This window comes from Talpa occidentalis, unplaced genomic scaffold, assembly GCF_014898055.3.
Source record: "Talpa occidentalis isolate TD23 unplaced genomic scaffold, MPIMG_talOcc4v2.1 talOcc4.9, whole genome shotgun sequence".
NCBI classification, from domain to species: Eukaryota; Metazoa; Chordata; class Mammalia; order Eulipotyphla; family Talpidae; genus Talpa; species Talpa occidentalis.
This window is the reverse complement of record NW_023605305.1, coordinates 38,390,577-38,400,858: the sequence shown is the minus strand read 5'-3', so window position 1 is coordinate 38,400,858 and position 10,282 is coordinate 38,390,577.

Genomic DNA, 10,282 nt, shown 5'->3' with positions numbered 1-10,282 from the left:
GTATGTCTGGGTGCCTTAAAAAACAAGAGAGATTGACAAAGGTGCAAAGACTATGCATTGGAGCAAAGAAAGTTTGTTCAATAAATGGTGCTGGGAAAACTGGGTCGCTACATGCAAAAGAATGAAGCTTGACCACTACCTCACACCATACACAAAAATCAACTCAAAATGGATTAAAGAACTAGACATAAGACCTGAAACCATAAAATACATAGAAGGAAATATAGGCAAAACACTACGGGATTTGCACATCAAAGACATCTTTACAGACACATCACCCAAAGCAGTGATAGTGAAGACAAAGATAAACAGCTGGGACTACATCAAATTAAAGAGCTTCTGCACAGCAAAAGAGACAATAACAAAAACAAAGAGAAACCCCACCAACTGGGAGAACATTTTTGCACCCAACACTAATGATAAAGGACTGATCACAAAAATCTGCAAAGAGCTGATGAGACTCAGCAACAACAAAGAAAATAATCCAGTCAAAAAATGGGCAGAAGAGCTAAAAAGAAACTTCTCTGAAGAGGAAATGCAAATGGCCAACATGCATATGAAAAAATGTTCAACATCACTTGTAATCAGGGAAATGCAAATCAAAACTACCATGAGATACCATCTCACACCAGTGAGAATGGCACATATTAAAAAAACTAGCAACAACAAATGTTGGCGAGGATGTGGAGAAAAAGGAACTCTTCTGCACTGTTGGTGGGAGTGCAAACTGGTCCAACCACTATGGAGAGCTGTGTGGAGATTTCTGGACCTACTAAACATAGAGCTTCCATATGATCCAGCAATTCCACTCCTAGGTATTTACCCAAAGGACACAGAAACATCAATTCCAAAGAGCACCTGCACCCCTATGTTTATAGCAGCACTGTTTACAATAGCTAAGCTTTGGAAACAACCCAAATGCCCAAAAATAGATGACTGGATCAAGAAGATGTGGTACATATATACCATGGAATATTACTCAGCATTCAAAAAAGATAAACACATGCAATTTGCAGCAACATGGATGGCGCTGGAAGGGATCATGCTCAGCGAAATAAGCCAAAAAGAAAAAGAAAAATACCGGATGGTCTCACTCATAGCAGGAATCTAGAAAACTTAAATAAGGGACCAGGAAAATGAATATAAGAAAGTGAAAATCGAAATCAACAAAAAACTATGAACCAGAGACACTTTTTGGGGGGTGGGGGGCGGGAGGGGAAGGATTGGGGTCAGAATGGGGCGTTTGCAATTGTATGGGGGAATATAAAAATAAAATTTATTATTTAAAAAAAAAAAAAAAGAGAGAACTATATTGTCCTTATAAGAGACTCATTTAGTTTCAATGACCAACACAGACTTAAAGTGAAAGGAGGGAAAGGTACGACTAATTTATGACAATTGAGCTAGGAACATAAATACAACAGGGAAAGTTTCTACAATAAATGGTTTTGGGAAAACCAGACAGTCACATGGAAAGAATGAGACTAGTCCACTACCTAACCATACACAAAAATTATTTCAAAATGGATTAAAAGCTTGCATGTAAAACACAAAATCACAAAAGAAATAGAAGCAACACAGGGGCCATCTTTCCCATCAGTCTTAGAAATAAATGCCTGAGGATTTGATTTAAATCAGGAAGAGGAACAAAAACAAAAAATAAATATGAACTACATCAAATTAAAAAGCTTCCGCACAGTGAAACTCTTGCAAATGTATCACAATAGGACAGATGTACACTGAACTGAATTACATGTTATGAATAGCAGCATTCTGACATACAATGAAATCATAGTCAACAAGTGGTTGCACATCATTATTTTTCAGCCCCTGAAATACAAGTGGTCTTTAGTGAAGTTTGTGGTGCCAAAAAAGAAGTGCAGAGGCATCTTAGGGACAGTGATTTAACATGTCTGATTCATCCTGTTACAGATTAAGATTTTCAGAACAAGGCTTGTGGAAGGGCAGGGTGGGCAGAAAAGCCTGTAAATCATTTACCCTACAGCTTGGCTTTTGTTTTGCTGACTATATATGTCTCTTCAGAAAAGCTGCTGATTTCCTGGAAATGAACCTGTTATAAGAATAGCTTTTCATTGCTTTCAGTTTCAATACGAATTATATTTATAGGAAAGGTCACTTTTGTGGCCTTGAATGACCTAATTTTCTAGCTGGAAAATCTTATACTAGATCATACCTAATTATGGTTTACTTCAATTTACACAATGGTATACATTAATTATATATCAATAAAGATGGAGTGGTGAAGGTAATAACAATGGAAGTCTGTACAATTTGGAGGGAGCAGGGAGACACATTACATTTAAAAGTTTGATGGTTTTTCTATGAACCAGAGACACTTTTTGGGGGGTGGGGAGCGGGAGGGGAGGGATGGGGGTCAGAATGGGGGGGTTGCAATTGTATGGGGGAATATAAAAATAAAATTTATTATTTTAGGGCCTCCCCGGTGGCGCAGTGGTTGAGCGCTGGGTTGCGAGGCTGCCCGCTGCCTCTGGGGCGCCGGTTCGATTCCCGGCTGCTCCCCGGCCACCGGAGGAGGGTCCCACATGGCGTGCAGACCTCTCCTGCCGCCCGCTGCTCCCCTCAGCAGTGTACTTCGGTCCTTCTGCCTGCTCTGCTCCCCGCTCTGGCTCTGGTGAATTCTCTCACCCTCCCGCGCTTCTGACTGTACCCAGTGCATGTACGAACAAACAAATAAATAAATAAATAAAACATGCCTCTATAAAAAAAAAAAAAAAAACCCTTAAAATTTATTATTTTAAAAAATAAATAAATAAATAAATAAAATGTACATAACTTTTATAAATCCTAGTGTATAATGTATTTATGTATTGCCTATGTAAAAAATAAATGCCTATAGTCAAAAAAATAAAAGAGTTTGATGGTTGGTTTCCAGAGGAAGTATATCATACTTATTTTACTCTGGTAATAGTAAGAAGCCTCAGGTCATTCCAATTTCAGGACTGAGGGCATGACCAGTTGTCATCAACCCTGGCAGTATCCAATTCATTTTCATGGGATAGCCACTGATAGTTATTTTTTAAGCACAAATTAAGTCACGTCACTTTTTTCCATAGAAGTCTGAAAAGCTTGCATTCTCCATTCGCTGCAAAATTCTATATAATGTGTCTTGTGCCTGCCCCATCCCATCACATGGGTTCAGCTCACAGCTATTCATTTAAAGTAATTGAACAAAAAATCATTTAAATTTATGTGGAACCAAAAGAGACCTCAGTAGCAAAAGGAGAGAGAGAGGAGAGAAATAGAGATACCAATCTACCTGACTTTAAACTGTACTATGAGGCAACAGTAATTAAAACAATATGGTATTGACATAAAAATAGACACATGGATTAATGGATCAGAATCAAAAGCCCAGAAAAAAAATCTATATATAAATGCTTAATTAATGATATATACCCATAGCCACATATGGGGAATGGGGCATTTCTTTAACAAATGGTGCAGGAGGGCCTCCCCTGGTGGCACAGCTGTTGAGCGCTGGGCTGCAAAGCTGCCCGCAGCCTCTGCAGTGCCAGTTCAATCCCTGGCCAGCAACGAGGGTCCTACATGGTGGGCAGATCTCTCCTGCCGCGCACGCTGCTCCCCTCAGCAGTGTGTTTCGTCAGTCTACTTGTTCTATTCCCTGCTCTGGCTCTGGTGAATTCTCTCACCCTCCCGTGCTTCTGACTGTACCCAGTGCTTGTATAAATAAATAAATAAATCTTAAAAAAAAAAAAATGGTCCAGGACAAACTGGATGGCCACATGTAAAAGGCTAAAGATGGATCTCTCTCTGGCGCCATGCCCAAAAGTAAGTTATAAGTGAATTAAAAACTTATTATAAGACCTGCAGCAATAATTATGTTGAAGAAAACATTATTGTTATATTTCACAACATCAATGATAAAGATGTTTTTGGAAACTCAGCCCTACATTAAAAGAAATAAAAGCAAAAATAAACAATTTGGACAATATCAAATTTAAATAAAAAGCCTTTTACACAATAAAAGAAAATATAAGTAGATTAAAAAGACATCCTACTGGATGGGAGAAAATATTTGCACATTATACAACTGGCAAGGGGTAAATATCCATATACTTATATATTTACTCAAAATATATCTATTAGATATATATGCTTTCTCTATATATATGTATATAGATATACTCAAAATATATAGATATACTCAAAATATATATAGATATACTCAAAATAGCAATAAAAACAACCCAATTAGTAAAAGGACAGCAAATCTGATTGGACAAATCACTAAAGAGGATATCTAGAAGGCCAAACATTCATGGGACATGTCATTCATTGCCTTATATGAGAGTGATGCAATGAAAACTACAATGAGATATCATCTCACACTCATGATGGTGGCACATATTAAAAAGACCCTCAACAAGTGCTGAGAGATTGTAGAGAAAGAGGAATCCCACGACAAGCCGGTGAGGAAATAAATTGGTATAGTCATTCTAGAAAGTGACCTGGATTTACTTTTGTATACCAAAAATAGAAACACCACAGGTCCCTGCAGTTACATCCTTGGGAATGTATCCAATGAACATGAAACCATCATCTCAAAACTATATGTACTCTGCAATTTTTATTGACACACTATTGAGAATAGCTAGGACTTAGAAGCAACCTTAATACCTATTGAGAGAAGACTGGATGAAGATGTGTTATATCCACCAAAAGTGAAATACTATTCAGTCTAAGAAAGCAGAAATGTTGCCATTTACAGCAAAATAAACAGAGTTTAATGGAATCATGTATAATAAAAAAAGTCAGAATGACAAAGACAAACAATGGACATTTACATAGTGAACAAATTGACAAGTAAAACACTTATAAAATTTAGCTCACCTGAATAAATGAAGTTGGGTTTCTGATGTAAACAGGAAGATGGAGGGAGTTAAAGGACAAGGGGAAAAACAGTGCAAAGCATTTCAAAAGATTAAAAGCAAAGGATTAAGTTGCTGCAAAATAATTATGCTTTTGTTTGACCATCAAAAAAAAAGTCCAGAAATAAACCCTTATGTATATACCAAATAATTTTATTCACAGATAAAAGAATGAAGCTAGACCCTTTTACATATGTGAAAAATCACCCAAAATGATTCAAAGATCTAAATGTAAGAGCTCAAACTAAAAGAACTCTTAGAAGAAAATAGAGGAGGAAATTTCCAGTTTTCAGATTTGGCAATGCCTTCTTAGTATGCAACTCATAGAATGGGAAAAAATTGCAAATCATATACTTGATAAAGTTAATATTAAGAATATATAAAGAATTTCTCAACTCAAACCCAGCTCAACAATTCAAAAAATGGACTCTGGTGGTATATAGGTCACTAGGTGTTGGGTGCATTTCAGTGGCAATATCTGATGGAAAGGATCCTAATATTACCTCAATTAAAAGAATAAATAATGTATTTTAAACAGCAAGGAATAGACTTTCTCCAAATGAGACACAATGGCAGTAAGCACATGAAAAGATGCTCAACATCATAAATCGTTAGAAAATTTTAAGTCAAAACCACAATGAGATAGATTTCACACCCAATAAAATAGCTACTTTTCTTGAAAAGGAAAAGTTTTGGGCCTCCCTGGTGGCACAAGAGGTTAAGATGCAACCTATGAAGCTATCTGCAACCACTACAGCATGAGTTTGATCCCCAGCCAGGGAGATACCCACATGGCACAGTAGACCTCTCCTGTCTTACCTGCTGCTCCCCTCAGCAGTGTATTTCATTCAGTCTACCTGTTCTGTTCCCCACTCTGACTCTGGTGAATCCTCTCACCCCCCACACCTCTGGCCTGGACCCCAGTTCTTGTATGAATAAATAAATAAATCTTTAAAAAAAAAGAAAAAGAAAAGTTTTGGTGAGGATGTGTAGAAACTAGAACTCTGTACATTGCTGTTGGGAGTGTATAACCATACAGCTGCTGTGGAAAACATTATGGTAGTTCCTCAGAAAACTAAACATAAAATAGCCATGCCCAGCTTTTCCATTTCAAGTTATATAGCCAGAAGAATTGAAGGGAGAAACTTGAGTGTACATTTGTACACCAATGTTCTTAGTGGCATTATTCACAACAGCCAAAAAAGTGGAAACAACCCCATTGACCATTAAATGAAGAATGAATACACAAAATGCAATACTTTCATGTCATGGAATAATACTCAGTCTTACAAATGAAGGAAATTCTGGCACCTACTGCAACAAAAACAAAACTGAAGAAATTATGCTACATGAAATAAGCTAGTGATGAAAAGACAAAAGCTGCATAATCCCTCTTATTTGAGGCATCCAACACAGTCAAATTCATAAAAACAGAAAGGTCACTAGTGATTGCCAGGGTTTTAGGAGAGGGGAGGAGGGACTTAATGTTTAATAGATAGAATTTTAACATGTGAAAATAAAAGGTGTTGTCTATAAATAGTGGTAATTAGTTGTACAATAACATGTGGAATATATTTAACTCTGCTGATGTATGCTTAAAGATAGCAAAAATTATTTATTCCATAGTAAAAATAACTTTTAATTAGAAGGACAATAAAACTTGACAGTATCTGCATTTTATATATTAATGGGAAGTCCATAGGAAAAGAGTTTGGTTCTCTCTTAGTCAAAATATATCAGGGAAGAGACGCACTACTTGAGTTTTGATTGGGGTCTTTCTCTCGGCCAACAGTTAGCACCATATTCAGTCCAGCATGGCACAAGTGGGCGTGAAGTGAGGTCAAAGGATAAGCTCATATTGTCTGAGCAAAAGGATTTATTCAAATAACAATGTTGTATAGGGAATCGTGGTTCCCAAAAAGGAAATACTAGAAAAAATATCCCAGGATTGTTACATCACTCAGGATACAATCTGAAACAGAAATCTTTATAAAGTGACAGCTGCAACATAATCTATCTGTACAGGTGATTAAAAAAATGAAATAAAATTTCTTCTTGTGAAGAAATTTAGGACTAAGTACCTGAAGAAGCAACAACCCAAGCCCTGGAGAAACAAGTGACAAGATGGTGATAGGGGACCCCAGAGGTCTGGGTATCACTGCAGAAGATGATACCACACAAGTCCTATCTCATGGACTTGGAGCAGTGGAGGAGATAAACCTGCTGCAGCTATCACCTGAGCCATACAGAAATTGGGGAAACACAAAATTATCCTTGCCTCCCCTTTCAAATCTTCATCCAGTACCTTGTACATAGGCTGAACCCAGCCAAAAGCTACTAAAAGTAGAAACTGGGTGTGATGTTGCAGACACCATTTCCCATGCAATACAGAGCAGCAGGAAAGAGATCAAGACATCGCATGTATTGTTATTAGAAAGATGGGGGAAATTTCTATGGAAAAAACTCATGAACTCATTTTTAACTAGTGTCTTTACTTCCGGAAATCACCAAGAGATATATGGAAAATCACTTTGTGTATTTAATTACAATCAGAGAACTTTTGCACTACCCTCATTCTGGAACTCTGGAGTTAAGAACTACAAAACCTAAGTTTTTTCCAATCCAGCTATTGAGAATCTTGCATCAGTTTATTAATATAATACTTCTACCTGGAAACTTGACGGTGTTTTGCTTCCATCAGTTTCAAGAACACAACATCTTCAGCAGAAGTCTCTACTTTTTGGAAATGATTAGTCAGAGAGATTTATTGCCACTTGAAAGAATTCATCCAGCATTTCTTCCACTAATTCATCCTTTCCATCATCATACACTCTGCTTTAACTGTTTAATGTCATAATATTTGGTACTTAGAACTCAATAATGAACATGTCTTCAAGAAACAAGCAATATTTCCAGGCAATATGGATTAAATTAAAGCTTAACTTTAAGAAGTACCATTGGTTTCTACACTGAATCTTACTAAGCAGACAAGATACTTTATAATATATATGTATATGTGTATATATTTATATATACATATGTATCATCTTTTATCACTTACACAACTTTATGTAAGGTCCCTATAAATTATAAGCTGCCTGACAAGACCTTCACTTTTCTCTCTTCATAGAATTCAGAACAATGGCCCCTAGAGAATGAGAATTTAAAACAGTGCAGTAGTTGAAACTATGTATATCTCTTTGTGTGTGTGTGTAAAAGAACTGGGGTATAGGCAAGAAGATTCACCAGAAACACAGTGGGGAGAAGAACAGGCAAGTTTACTGAAATACATTGCGAATGGGAGCACTGGAGGAGACAGGAGAGGTCTGCTGCGCCATGTGGGTAGCTCCCTGGCTAGGGATTGAACTCAGGCTATCAGCAGTGACAGTGCTGAGACTTAACCCCTAGGCCACCAGGGAGACCCTATCTTGATGAGTACAAGGACAGATGTGTGAATACATTGCTAGCTATTTTTGAAAACCTTTTATTTTTTAAGTGATCAATATCAGGTTTTAAATTTGTTTTTATTGAAAGAATAACAGTATTTCAAAGAGATGCACTCTTAATTGCAGCAGTATTCAAAATAGCCAAAATATGGAAACAACCTGAATGCCTATCAGGGATAAATGGAGGAGAAAGATAGTTTTTATGCAAAAAGAAGTATTTTCCAGCCAGGAGAATGAAAGATACCCTGCCTTTTGTAACAACACTGATTGGAACTTGGCCATTATGCTAGGCAAGATAAGTCAAAGAGAGCACTGAATATCACTTATATGTGGATCTATAAAAGTCTTTTCTCTGTGTTCTTCAATTCAGGGTATTTCTAAGATATTAGACATCTGTATTATTTGAGTATACAATGGGAACAGATAATTCTATAGAATCTCTAACTGTTAAGCTATACCATTTATCATCCAGTTTCTTTCTTAAAAATTACAAAGCCATTCTTCCTTCTGAATACTGGAAGCCACAGCTTCACAGAGCAGTCTAAAATTCCCAGTGTAGATGTGTTTCCATCCTCACAAAGTCACAGAGACTCTGATACATGAGGTCACAGGAGAGAGACTGTACCAGAACAGTGTCTTCTGTACTGTTCTTTTAGTCCTCAAATCACCTCAAAGATCTTAATCTGGGTATCCAAGGTCCAGGCTATCTTTTAACCGAGACTTTTTGGAATTCTTATATTGAAAATAATCACACACATCATTTTTCCAGTGGATGCTTATTCAGTACATTCTTTGCCTAAACCTAATCCAAGGAGATGTAGAGAAAACTGTAATGAGTCCAGTCCTCCGATGAACTTTACTTATATTTGACAACAAATTCTAAACCCCAATTAGTTGCACTGGGCAGGATTGCATTTCTTACCTGGATCGGTTTTTTAACAGGGAGACAGTGACACAATCTTTCAAGTATCTGCCCTTTTAAAATTGATGGGATCCCCCAGAAATTCTCTCAGTCTGCAGGTTGTGTTTCCATTTTTCTGATGGTTTCTGTTGGTAACAAAAGCCTTAGAGTTTGATGTAGTCATACTTGTTCATTTTTGCTTTTGTTTCCCTTGCCATTGGAGTTGTATCCCAAAATACATCATTGCAATAGAAGTCCTGTGAGGTGTTCCCTATGTTTTCTTTTAAATGTATTGTATTTTCAGGGTTTTTTTTAAGATTTATTTTATTTATACAAGAACTGGGGTACAGGCCAGAGGCACGGGAGGGTGAGAGAATTCATCAGAGACAGAGTGGGGAGCAAAACAGGCAGACGGAACAAAAACACTGCTGAGGGGAGCAGCAGGCAAGACGGGAGGTCTGCCGCTCCATGTGGGTATCTCCCTGGCCGGCCGGGAATCAAACCCGCGCTGCAGAGGCTGTGGACAGTGCTACGTTCAACCCAACTGCGCCATAGGGAAGGCCCCTAATTTCAGTTTTTATATCTAAATCTTTAATCCAGTTAAAATTACTTTTTGTGTGTGGAGCTAAATATGGATCTACTTTCTTTTTTTTGCATGAGGCCATCCATGTTTCCCAGCATCCTCTGTTACAGAGGCCTTCCTTTTTCCATGGTACGGTTATATTCCTTTATGAAAGCTTAACTGTCCATTGCACACATCAGGGGATTAATCCCAAATTTTGCAAAGTACTTATAAAACCCAACAACAAAATAATAGGTAATCCAATCAGAAAATGAGCAAAAGCCCTAAATAGGCATTTTTCTAAAGACAACATAGAGAAGGACTATAGGTACATGAAAATTGTTCAACATCACTCATTACAAGGAAAATGCAAATCAAACCCACAAAGAGATATCATTTCACCCCTGTGAGAATGACCCATGGCAAAAAGAATGGAAACAAC